This window comes from Balaenoptera acutorostrata, chromosome 7 (assembly GCF_949987535.1).
Source record: "Balaenoptera acutorostrata chromosome 7, mBalAcu1.1, whole genome shotgun sequence".
NCBI lineage: Eukaryota > Metazoa > Chordata > Mammalia > Artiodactyla > Balaenopteridae > Balaenoptera > Balaenoptera acutorostrata.
In genome coordinates, this window is record NC_080070.1 from 1,329,023 (window position 1) to 1,341,876 (window position 12,854).

Consider the following 12,854-nt stretch of genomic DNA (forward strand, 5'->3'; position numbering starts at 1 on the left):
ACGCTGTGAAAACGTTTCGCGAGACAACACAAGTTTGCAATTTCCACTTCTTGCGTCAGTTCTTTCCTTACTTGGGCAAAAGTTGATAGAAACTTCAGCTACATAAACTGCGGTGCACCCCGAAGCAAAACCCAGCAAACTGGCCTTGTAAGCCGAAAAGCCAGGCGTTTCATTTCCATCTCCGACACACTTCGGAGAAGCCAGCGGGGAGTTCCCGACACGCGGCCTCGCGTCCCCCGCCCGCTTCCCGGTCTCCGCACTAGGCAGCGCGGCCTCCCACGAGCCTCTACTCTTCCTGCACACCTACCTCCTCCTGGCTTCAAGGCCGTCTATGTAGGGCCTTAAAACCGAGGGAAAACGCAGCCTCCCACGCGGCAGCGCCGCCCCCGCCCCCGCCCGCAACAACCGGCGCGCGGCCCCCAGGACGCCGGGAGGAGGGGAACCCCCAGGACAGGAGGAGGGGCCCGGGGGAGGAGGCCGCGAGGGGCGAGCTGGACCCCGGCCCCACACGCGGCCCCCGGCCTGCCCCCCGCCTGCCCCCGGCGCCCCCGCGCCCCCGACCCCGGTCTCACACAAGCCCGGCCCCCGGGCTGCCGCGGCCAGGGCCCGGGTCAGGTGGGCCGCCGGGCCCGCCCCCCCGGCCGCTGGCGGCCCTCACCGAGGACGCGGAAGCCGGCGGAGGAGGGCGCGGCGGGGCGGCGACCGGGGCTCCTCGGCTCCGACACGGCGGCGCGGCTGGCGGTAGCGGCTGGACTGCGACGGTCCTCGCGCTTTCCTTTCTCTCCTTTCTCCAACAACAAACAGGAAGTGCGTCACGCGGCGGCGGCGCGGCGACGACACTTCCGCCCGGCCCTGACGCCGCGCATGCGCCCTGCCCCGGCCCCCTCCGCCCCCGCCTTCCCGAAGGTTCTGCGCGGCCCGGGACGCGGCGGGCAACGCGCGTGCGCAGTCGGGGCCCCGTCGCCGCCGCCCGACGGCGGCTCTGGTCGGGTCCCGTCGGTGGGTCTGCGCGGCCGGCGGGTGTCCCCGGGGCCCAAGGGGTGGGCCGCTGACCCGCCCTTCGCCTGGGCCCCTGGAGAGCCGGGGGGGCCGTGGGTCTTGTTCTTCCCACTTGAGATCAGAGACCGTATTTTGAGGAGCCGTTTCTTGTGTAAACCCTCCCTGTGTTACGCACCTAGTTCTTAGCAGGTGACCAGTTAGCAAAAGAAAACTGTTTTACTCGGAGTCAATTCTCCATTCCCTCCTTTGGTAGGTTATAGAAATCCCTGGTCAGGGAAGGCACAGCGGTGTTGGGTGTTAGCAACTCCTGGGGAAGCTGAGATGACCTCGGCGGGGCTGGAATTTCCTTCAGCGCCTGCGCACCTGGCTCCGCCGCACGCAGCCCTACCTGCCGGCCGGTCCCCGGGGTTTTCTTTCCCTCCCGGGGTTGGCAGTGCTGGCGTGTGACAGCTCACATGTAAATGAGTCCCTACTCAATGCAAGTGGGAGCTAACCTCGGAAAGCAGGCAGCACAGAGACGTGGAGTCTAGATAGTAGGCCAGCCACGAATAGCTTGGTCTTCCTCCAAAAAATAAATATTTATTTATTAAAACATCTGTCAGTGCAGTGAGTTAACTGTGTCAGGAGAAAAACCGACCAGTACCAACAGGGCGTCTCTCGGCGTTCCGGGGGAACCAACACCCTGAAAATTAGATAATACTCCACATTTAAGGAGCTCTTTGCGGACAACAGAGGAGATCTTCAAAGATTAAAGACTTATTCCAAAATTAGCGTTAGCCCAGATAGCGGTGCTGCTGGAAACTTACTCCGCTGGAAGTCGCTTCAACATGGGACCGCAAGGATCTGATCTGGAGTGGAAGGCCTTTGGAGAGAAGTGGGGAGGCTGGTTGGCCTCGGAAGACAGTTGGAAAGGCCTTGGGCTGTTACCTGACAGGCAAGGGAAGCCAGGCGGCGACGAATCTGTGGTTTGCAGAATGTCTGGAAGAGGAGGGAGGCTCTGTGACTTTGTTTCCTCCTCTGTAAAATGGGGATAAAGGCTTCATGTGAAGGTTAATTGTATGTGCTTGGCTCTGTGCTTGGCACATAGAGATACTCAGTAAATCACAGCTCTTCTGTGTCATGGCCTCTCGGAGAAACTGTTAAAAGGCATGGACTTCTCCCCAGCAAAACGTGCAAGTGATAGGAGGAAATTTGTAGACACAGGCGTGCACGCACACACATCCTGCCAAGCCCACCTGTGAGTCCGGGAACCAAAGGTGAAGGTCCCAAATGACAGTTTAGCAATTATTGCTCTACTGAGAAATTTATCTTTGATCGAAGAAAAACATTTGTAAAAATTTGCCCTGAGGCAATAAATGCAAGAACAGAGAATGAAAGAAAAAAGTACATGCAAGGTTATTGATAACTTTTTTTTTTTTAATTTATTTATAGCTGTGTTGGGTCTTCGTTTCTGTGCGAGGGCTTTCTCTAGTTGCGGCGAGCGGGGACCACTCTTCATCGTGGTGCACAGGCCTCTCACTATCGCGGCCTCTCTTGTTGCAGAGCACAGGCTCCAGACGCGCAGGCTCAGTAGTTGTGGCTCAAGGGCCTAGTCGCTCCGCGGCATGTGGGATCTTCCCAGACCAGGGCTCGAACCTGTGTTCCCTGCTCTGGCAGGCAGATTCTCAACCACTGCGCCACCAGGGAAGCCCTATTGATCACAACTTTGCAGGTAATCAGTTCCTCCTTATCAGGAATACTCTGCAGGCCATAAAAATAATAATGTAGTTATACTTATTAACATCAAATGTATCCAAGATGCATTATTGATATAGTGATCCCATTTTTGTAAAATCGTATTCATGTGTGTGTGTGTGTGTGTGTGTGTGTGTGTGAACATATACATATAATTTTCCCTCTTTGCTTTTGAGTTCTTAGCTAAGACTCCCTATAATAAAAGACAGATACAGGAGAAAAACAAATGCAAGTTTATTAACATGTATACCTCAGGTATGCATGGGAGACACCAGGAAAATTTAGTAAACTCCAGGAGGTATCCAAGCCATCATTTTAAACACCATCTTCAGATAAAGACAAAGAGGTAGGGGGAGGGGGAAGGGGGGAGGGGAGCCAGTTAAGGGAGGTTATAAGGAAAAGCACAGTAAACAAGGGTAAGGTTGTTATGCAGATTTCATTCTGCTGCCTTCTCCTTGGATAAGCGGTTCTGTGATTTCGAATCGTCCTCCTTTTCCGGGTACAGAGGGGGAGATGTGTTAGAGATGGAGATTTCCCTTATAAATGTAAATTTCCCTACAAAAGGGTAAATTTCTATTCTGTTCTCAGAGTTTCTCCTGCTTCTGCAGTTTCTCAAAAAAAAAAAGAATGGCTCAAAGTAATCCTTATGCCAAAGAGGCATATTCTGTGATGGCATATTCTGCTACTTCAACCTAGACGCACAGAAAACTGGAAGAATACTCAATAATGAGTATTTCACATAATTCTCACTGTCTTCTTTCTGATTTTAAGTATTGTTTGAACTTTTGTGTTACATATAAAACATTTTTATTTATTACTTTTCAAAACTAATAAAATGACGTTTATGAAGTTGAAACCATGAGTCCTCCAGAACTCCGTAGTAGTGTGGCGTGAAGTGGTGAGAGATTGAAATACAGCGGTGAGATAAGCATGAGTGTATTTTCATTTCCCCATTTCGTGCGCATACGTTGAACACCTACTGTATACCAGCACTATGCTGTTCTCCAGGCGCACATAAAAGAAGGCAGGACTCTTTCCGTCCAGGACATTCCCGTCCAGTGAGGAAGACAGGTCCATAAACCGGAGGTTCCAGGGCTGTGTAGCCAGAGCTATTAAGATCTAAGATTACAGCCTCCAGGCCCAGAGGAGAGACATCCAAACCAGGATGAGAATGAGGGCGGCGGGGAGGGGCGGACAGATCAAGAAAAGCATCTCAGAAGAGGCCAATCTTGAGTGAGTTTTGAAAGATAAGTAGGAATTAATATTTGAAGCCCTGCATGGATGGAGAGAGTTCCAGACAGAGGAAACATTTCCAAGGGTAGCCAAGAACATAAATGAATGAATAAATAAATAAATAAGTAAATAGTGCTATTTTAAAAACTAAAGCTGTTCCACATTGTAGGAATGGCAACAAGATTCTTATTTCAGAAGGAAAGCTCTTTTTTGGTTATGCGAAGGTAAGGATATCAACAAGGTCTAGAGGAGAGAGAGGCAGACTGAAGGACCGTGTGATGGGTGAGACTTCTTTGTGGAGAAGAGCATCTTTGCAAAAGTTGTGACAGTTTTAACTGAAGAAGTTGGACAAGACCGAAGGCCTGGGGGTGGGGGAGTAGAGGCCTGAGAAGGTAGGACGGCTGGCAGGTGCAGCCTTGCAGGAAGGGCCCAGCCGGGGGCCCAGGGACCTGAGAAGCAGTGATCGCTGATGTCCAATTATAAAGCATTGTTTCCAAGAGTTTTCATTCCTTTTGTAACATCTCAGGTCTTCAGAAATGTTTATCAGCCTTTACAGTCTGGTGGTATCTTTGTGTGTGTGAAAGGTAGCCTTGAGAAATGAAGGAGGGGCAGGGCCTGTGTGCAGGAGACCCTGTGTGCAGGGCCTGTGTGCAGTGACCACTGAACGGGTCTCAGCCTGGGGACCCTAGAAGTGGAGCCCTGTGAGGGGATGGGTTCTGGACTTCTTGCGGTCACTTTAGAGGGAGACTCAAATTATTTAATTGGACAATGAAAGGAAACGGTGACTGTGAAACCTTGGAAATGTTTCCAGGTTATAGAAGAAAAATCTTGAGCATCTGTGTTTGACTAGGTGTGGTGGGGGTGAAGGAAAGGGGAAAGGAAAACTCAATTCCACCATGCGAAGGTTTTAACCAGGAGGAGGAGCCAGTCTGGGTGGGGAAGAGAGAGCGAGGATGCCGGCCATGGGGAGAAAGGTGACAGTGGGGATCTGCTGAAAGTACCCAGCAGACATTGTCACCGGCTACCTGGGACTTCAAAGACCTATCAAAGCTGCAAATCAAGGTTTAAGAGCCTCGTTGCTGTGGGAAAAGAAAGAGAAGCTGAGGGAACAGCAGGCAGTAGGGGGCCCTAGAAAATGGTGTGTGCTGCACTCAGAGAAGAGGAATCTCCGAAAAAAGCTTGGTTAACATCATCAAGTGATAAAAGAAAAAGGATGAGAGCTGAGAAACATTCATGGTTCAAGTGTGGGTGGCCTTTGATGGAGTAATTGCAGGAGACTGGATTACAGAGGGGTGCTTTATGGGGAACCCAGGCAGTAGTCAGAAAGATTTGTCCCCAACAGAGAAGGGAAGAAAGACAATACCCAGCAAGGGAAAGTCAAGTGAAGCCTTGGCGTTTATCTGGTTTTGTTGTGTTTGTTTCTGGTTGTTACCTTGAAGACACTCCTGCATGTTTCTAATCAAAGAGCCCATGGACAGAAAAGGAATTGATGATGCTGGAGATAAAGAGAAGGTTAAAGTCATTCTCAAGGAGTCTGGAGGATTGGAACCCAGCGTAAAGGTAGAGGAACTCACCTTGAATAGGAGGGATTTATACCTTCCCTTAAAAACAGACGGGAAGTAAAGGAGGCAGAGACAGAGGACTCAGATGTGGGACTCCCTTCCTCAGCCTCCACAGAGGAGGAAACAGATGGATTGGGGACAATTGTGGGGAGCGTTTGGGATTCCAGGACGTATTTAACACGTGTAAAGGGCAAGCAATAGAGAAGGTCCTTAATCTTGAAAGATAAAGGAATAGGGAGGAACTTGTGAACTCTGAAAGCTTTCACACTGCCAAGCCTCAGGACACTTTGGGTCTTTGGGTGAGTGGAAAGAGAACAGAGTGCCAGCACCGAGGCCCGAGAAGGAACACCGGCTGCTTTTACGTTGGGACCATGAGGACGTGATGCATAGACTTACCTTTCTGCCCTGCGTCCCCAGGATGCCCAATAAAACGTCGATGTTGACCATGCTGTGACTTAACCACGAGGCTGGTTTCCCTGTCTGTGAAATAGGAGTAATGATAGCTGCTGTACCTTGTATGTGCGTTAGAACTTATAAAATTAGTTCTTTGCGATCCCCAGATAAAAGGTATCACAAAACCACAAGGTGTTGTATGAGAAATGTGCTATTTCACATACATTTTTAGTGTACGTTTCTCTAATCAAAACACCTTCAAAGCCCCACAGGAACGTGTGTCTATCAAAAATCTCCACACTGGTCAGAATGGCCACCATCAAAAAGTCTACAAGCAACCAATGCTGGAGAGGATGTGGAGAAAAGGGAACCCTCCTGCACTGTTGGTAGGACTGTGTAAATTGGTGCAGTCACTATGGAGAACAGTGTGGAGGTTCCTTTAAAAACTAAAAATAGAGCCACCATATGATCCAGCAATCCCACTCCTGGGCATATATCTGGACAAAGCTATAATTCAAAAAGATACATGCGCCCCTATGTTCACAGCAGCACTATTTACAATAGCCAAGACATGGAAGCAACCTAGATATCCATTGACAGATAAATGGATAAAGAAGATGTGGTACATATATACAATGGAATACTACTCGGCCATAAAAAGAATGAAATAATGCCATTTATAGCAACATGGATGGACCTAGAGATTATCATACTAAGTGAAGTAAGTCAGAGAGAGAAAGACAAATATCATATGGTATCGTATGATATACCATATGATATATGTATATATCATTTGTATTTTAAAATGATACAAATTAATTACAAAACAGAAATAAACTCACAGACATAGAAGACAAACTTATGGTTACCAAAGGGGAAGTGGGGGAGGGATAAATTAGGAGTTTGGGATTACCAGATACACACTACTATATATTGATTTAAAACAGATAAAAAACAAGGGAACTATATTCAATATCTTGTAATAAACTATAATGGAAAATAATTTTTAAAAAGAATAGAGATATATACAGGTATATACGTATAACCAAATCACTTGCGGTACACCTGAAACTAACACAATATTGTAAATCAACTCTACTTCAATTAAAAAAAATCTCAAAGGGTACCCCAGATTTCATCACCTTCAAAGAATCCTACATAAATAAATGGTTTGTGTTTTAGATTTCCTGCCTTCAAAACAAGTTACCCACAGTTTGTATTAGAAATAGTAGCTTAATTTCTGGTACATCTAACACATTAAACAGAAACTTTCACTGAATTACAGAACTATTCAGTCCCACCTAAATGTATGTCCTTAGAAATCACTTTATCTTAACATCAAGACATGTTGCTAATTGGAAAAGAAGTAAACTGTGGGACAGTGTGAGCGTGCTGCTTTTTGTGTAAAAAGGGAAGAACAAGAACAGCTTGTACTTAGAAACTCCAGAATCGGGGACTTCCCTGGTGGTCCAGTGACAAAGAATCTGCCTTACAATGCAGGGGACGCGGGTTCGATTCCTGGTCAGGGAACTAAGATCCCACATGCCGCAGGGCAACTAAGCCCGCGCGCCACAACTACTGAGCTCGCACACTCTGGACCCTGCACGCCACAACTAGAGAGAAGCCCTTGCGCCACAACAAAGAGCCTGCACGCCGCAACTAAGACCCGACGCAGCCAAAAATAAATAAAAAGCAAATTACTTAATTAAAAATAAATCTTTAAAAACAAAAAAAGCAACTCTAGAATCACACCCTGGACACTGGGCATGGGGAGGAGATCCCAGAGGGAGGTGCCTGGGATAAAATGAGACTTTTCCCTGAATACTTTCTCTATTTAGAGTTTTAAACTATGTGAATGTATTGCTTATGGAAACTTTTTCGAAACTAATTTAAAAATAAAACACTAGGGGCTTCCCTGGTGGCGCAGTGGTTGGGAATCTGCCTGCCAATGCAGGGGTCATGGGTTCGGGCCCTGGTCTGGGAAGATCCCACATGCCGCGGAGCGACTGGGCCCGTGAGCCACAACTACTGAGCCTGTGCGTCTGGAGCCTGTGCTCCGCAACAACAGAGGCCGCGACAGTGAGAGGCCCGCGCACCGCGATGAAGAGTGGCCCCCACTTGCCGCAACTAGAGAAAGCCCTCGCACAGAAACGAAGACCCAACACAGCCAAAAATAAATAAATAAATAAATAAATTTTAAAAATAAAATAAAACACTAAAGAGGTAGATCTGTAGGAAACAACAAGGAACGAGTCCACAGGTACTGTCAGCTCAGAACGTAATGAGCATATTTATTTGTAAAACTAATACGTGCGGACTCCTGGAGAGAGGAGTGCTGGGGCTGGCTGGCATTTCTGTACTTAAATACTGTTTGAGTTTTTGTGTGTATTTTGTTTTTCTTTAAAAAAGGATTAAGAAGGTGAACCCAGCCTCTTAAGTAGCATGCTCTCCTTGCAGGTGGCAACACTGGCCGCCTAGTGGTCGCCTAGTGGTCGCCTTTGGTTCTACGGAGGAAAGGAGAGCAGAGGAGGTCCATGAAGTGAGCTGCAGACTCAGCACACGTGTGTCCGTACATATGGAGAGAGGCAAAGGAACCGTGGGGAAATGGTAAGAACTGATGCATCTAAGTGAAAAGTATAAAATGTTCCTTCTACTGTTTTTTTTTTTAATTTTTATTTATTTATTTATGGCTGTGTTGGGTCTTCGTTTCTGTGCGAGGGCTTTCTCTAGCTGCGGCAAGTGGGGGCCACTCTTCATCGCGGTGCACGGGCCTCTCACTGTCGCGGCCTCTCTTGTTGCGGAGCACAGGCTCCAGACGCGCAGGCTCAGTAATTGTGGCTCACGGGCCCAGTCGCTCCGCGGCATGTGGGATCTTCCCAGACCAGGGCTCGAACCCATGTCCTCTGCATTAGCAGGCAGATTCTCAACCACTGCGCCACCAGGGAAGCCCTCTACTGTTTTTTTTTTAACTTTTCTGTAGCTTATAAATTTTGCACAAGATCAGGGTGCGGGGGAGGCGAGGGCGGGGGAGGGGTGCACAGGAGGAGGAAACTACTGGAGGTTGGCCCTGGGAAGCAGAAGACCTGAGAGGCAATCCGTCCACCTGGTTGTCTGAATCTTGGGCAGTGAGAATGGACCCACGTCGAGGATAAACAGACTTGGGAAAAGAGGAGTCCCTGTAACTACCGGGCCCCGCGACCGCACATGTCTCACTCGCGAAATGTCTGCCGTCAGGGGTGACGTACTTCCTGATTCAGGCGACAAAGTGTGCTTTGTCTGCCGACCTTGAAAGTGGGCCAGGCCCGCTCGCGGCGCCGTGCTGTGCAGCTTTGCGCTGACTCAGGGCTCTTTAAACCAGATAAGCCATGAGCCGTGACGTTGCTTCTCAGGCCTTGCCTTCCCTGACATCCTCACAGACAGGCCTGTCCCACCTGAGCAGGTTTCCTTGAATATGAAACACGCAGAGGGCCAGCTCCCGTGAACCAGGACCCCACATCCACGCTCAGGCCCTGTGGCAGGTAACGCCCCCCTCCCACACTCATGGAGAAACTGGAGCTCCTGCCAGGAAGGAGCCACCGGGCCTATGTCCCAGGACTCCCCAGGGTCTGCCCCTCAGCTCAGAACACCTGCCCAGCAATGGAGACCAGGTGCTATCCGGTGAGGATGATAGTAAGTGATGCCTTCACAAAGCGATTCCATGCTGCCCTGGAAACGTCTTCCACTCACTCCAGGCGTCACTCAGCATCGCTGTGAAGAGCCACAGAAAGACACTACACCCCAAACCTAGAAACAAAAGCCAGCCGACGCTAAACATTCTCTTTAGGCTGTTATTAACACCAATGGCTGAAGACGTGGTACATACACACAATGCAACATCACTCAGCCGTAAAAAGAAATGAAATAATGCCATTTTCAGCAACATGGATGGACCTAAAGTTTTGGTTTTTGTTTTGTTTGTTTTTTGCCGCACCGCGAGGCTTGTGGGATCTTAGTTCCCTGACAGGGACTGAACCCGGGCCCTTGGCAGTGGTCGCACCGAGTCCTAACCACTGGACCACCAGGGAATTCCCTGGACCTAGATATTATCATACACTAAGCAAAGTAAGTCAGACAGAGAAAGACAAATACCATATGATATCACTTACATGTGGAATCTAAAATACAACACAAATGAGCTTATTTACAAGGCGGAAACAGACTCACAGACATAGAAAACAAACTTATGGTTACCAAAGGGGAAAGGGGGAGATAAATTAGGAATTCGGGATTAACAGATAAACACTACTGTATATAAAATAGGTAAACAACAAGGACCTACTATATAGCACAGGGAACTATACTCAATATCTTTTTTTTTAAGTCTTTATTGAATTTGTTACAATATTGCTTCTGTTTTATGTTTTGGTTTTTTGGCCACGAGGCATGTGGGATCTTAGCTCCCCAACCAGAGATCGAACCCGCACCCCCTGCATTGGAAGGCAAAGTCTGCACCACCGGACCGCCAGGGAAGTCCCTATACTCAATATCTTGTAATAGCCTATAATGGAAAAGAATCTGAAAAGTATATATATGCATATATATATATATATATATATGTATAACTGAATCACTTTTCTGTACACCTGAAACATTGTAAATCAGCTATACTACAAATTTTTTTTTAAATATTAAAAAAAAAAAAAAGGCTTTTCTTTCATCCCTATCTGGCTGACCAATTATCATGGCAGTCAGAAATGATGCATTAGAGTAATTTAAGTGACAAAATATCCATAAGTGGTTTGTTATTTAGTTCATCTTGCTCAGCAACTGACCCGCATGTCGTTCGCAGCTCCAGTGACATGCTTGGCAGGTGCTCAATAAATAGCCACCGGTTAGCGAATCCCGGAGTTCTGGGGCGGGGTGGGGGGTGGGGGGTAGGGCGGAGGGGGCGGTCCTAAAGGGCTTCAACCCTGAGGTGAGATGCAGCTGGAGCTGCAGGAACAGTCAGACTCATCCCCCGCCACTACTTACAAGTTCAGAACTGTCACTATTTGTAGACTTCTGAGCTAACGCACAGTAGGCTCCATGATTCGTTGTAGGAATCCACTCCCCTTCCTCAAGCCCTGAAGGGTACGCTTTACAGATAAACTATACCTTATATATAAATTAGCTCCTTCTGTGTTTGTAGTTTGCAAGTGGATTTCTCTAAAATCAATGCAGCCAACTACACAGAGCAATAAACAGAGTAACCACACTTTAAGCCCACTTGAATTATGTGAATTTGAAATAGTGATGTGATATATGGTCAATTTATTTTCTACAAAGGTGCCGGGATAAATCAATAGGCAGAGGAGAGACTTTTTAACAAATATTGGAACAACTGGATAGGCACTGAAAACAACCAAAACTTATTTCACACCAAACACAAAAATGAACCCAAAAGACATCACAGACCCAAATGTCAATCTAAAACTATAAAACTTCTAGAAGAAAACACAGGTGAAAATCTTTGAGACTTTCATAGGCAGAGATGATTTGTACAGACACAAAAAGCATTTGCCATAAAAGAAAAAAACTGATAAATTGGATTCATTACAAGTAAAAAATTTTGTTTTTCAAAACACACAGTTATGAAAGTGAAAAGACAAGCCAGAGTGAGAGGACTCCAGCTCTGGGACAAAAATCCCCTGTTCTCTGTTTACCACCTCACACCCTTTGGGATGGCTAAGTAGCCACTGGGGAAAATGGTATTCTAGGTCCTCAAAAAATTAAAAACAGAACTACCATGTGATCCAGCAACTCTAACTTGTGGGTATATACACAAAAGAATGGAAAGCACACACCGGTTAGAATGGGCATCAACAGAAAATCTACAAACAACAAATACTGGAGAGGGTGTGGAGAAAAGGGAACCCTCTTGCACTGTTGGTGGGAATGTAAGTTGATACAGTCACTATGGAGAACAGTTTGGAGGTTCCTTAAAAAACTAAAAATAGAATTACCATATGACCCAGCAATACCACTCCTGGGCATATACCCAGAGAAAACCATAATTCAAAAAGAGTCATGTACCACAACGTTCATTGCAGCACTATTTATAATAGCCAGGTCACGGAAGCAACTGGAATGCCCATCAACAGATGAATGGATAAAGAAGGTGTGGTACATATATACAATGGAATATTACTCAGCTATTAAAAAGGAATGAAATTGGGTCATTTGTAGAGACGTGAATGGACCTAGAGACTGTCATACAGAGTGAAGTAAGTCAGAAAGAGAAAAACAAATACCATATATTAACACATATATGTGGAACCTAGAAAAATGGTACAGATGAACCGGTTTGCAAGGCAGAAATAGAGACACAGATGTAAAGAACAAACATATGGACACCAAGGGGGGGAAATGGGGTGGTGGTGGTGGGATGAATTGGGAGATTGGGATTGACATATATACACTAATATGTATAAAATAGATAACTAATAAGAACCCGCTATATAAAAATAAATAAATAAAATTAAATTTAAAAAAAAGACTGGAAAGCAGGGTCTCAGGAGATATTTGTACACCATGTTTGTGCAGCATTATTCACACTAGCCCAGAGGTGGAAGCAACCCAGTATCCATCGATAGATGAATGGATAAACAAAATGTGGTCCATCCACACAATGGAATATGATTCAGCCTTAAAAAGGAAGGACATTCTGTCACCTGCTACAACAGGGATGGACCTTGAGGACATTATGCTCAGGGAAATGAGCCAGTCCCAAAAGACAAACACTATATGATTCGCTTATATGAGGTCCCTGGGGTCGTCAAATTCATAGACAGAAAGTAGATGGTGGGGGCCGGGGGCTGGGGGAGGGGGAGGGGGAGTGAGTGTTTAATGGGGACAGAGTTTCCATTTTACAAGGTGAGTTATGGAGATGATGGTGGTGAATGTATTTACCACTCC

The 12,854-nt window shown here is 46.9% G+C and overlaps 1 protein-coding gene across 4 annotated transcripts in view; it reads right to left on the reverse strand.

Annotated features, from left to right (window-relative positions):
* Positions 1 to 818, reverse strand: part of DNAJB6 (DnaJ heat shock protein family (Hsp40) member B6) — a 57,414-nt gene extending 56,596 nt beyond the window's left edge. For 2 of the 4 annotated variants that reach the window (XM_057549489.1, XM_057549487.1), the window contains exon 1: positions 659 to 818. The gene's annotated coding sequence lies outside the window, so the exon portion shown is untranslated. Of the gene's footprint in view, positions 1 to 71; positions 92 to 307; positions 330 to 658 lie in introns of those variants that run through there. The other 2 variants (XM_057549488.1, XM_007165471.3) reach the window with 2 other exon arrangements.
* Positions 819 to 12,854: the final 12,036 nt, after the last annotated feature.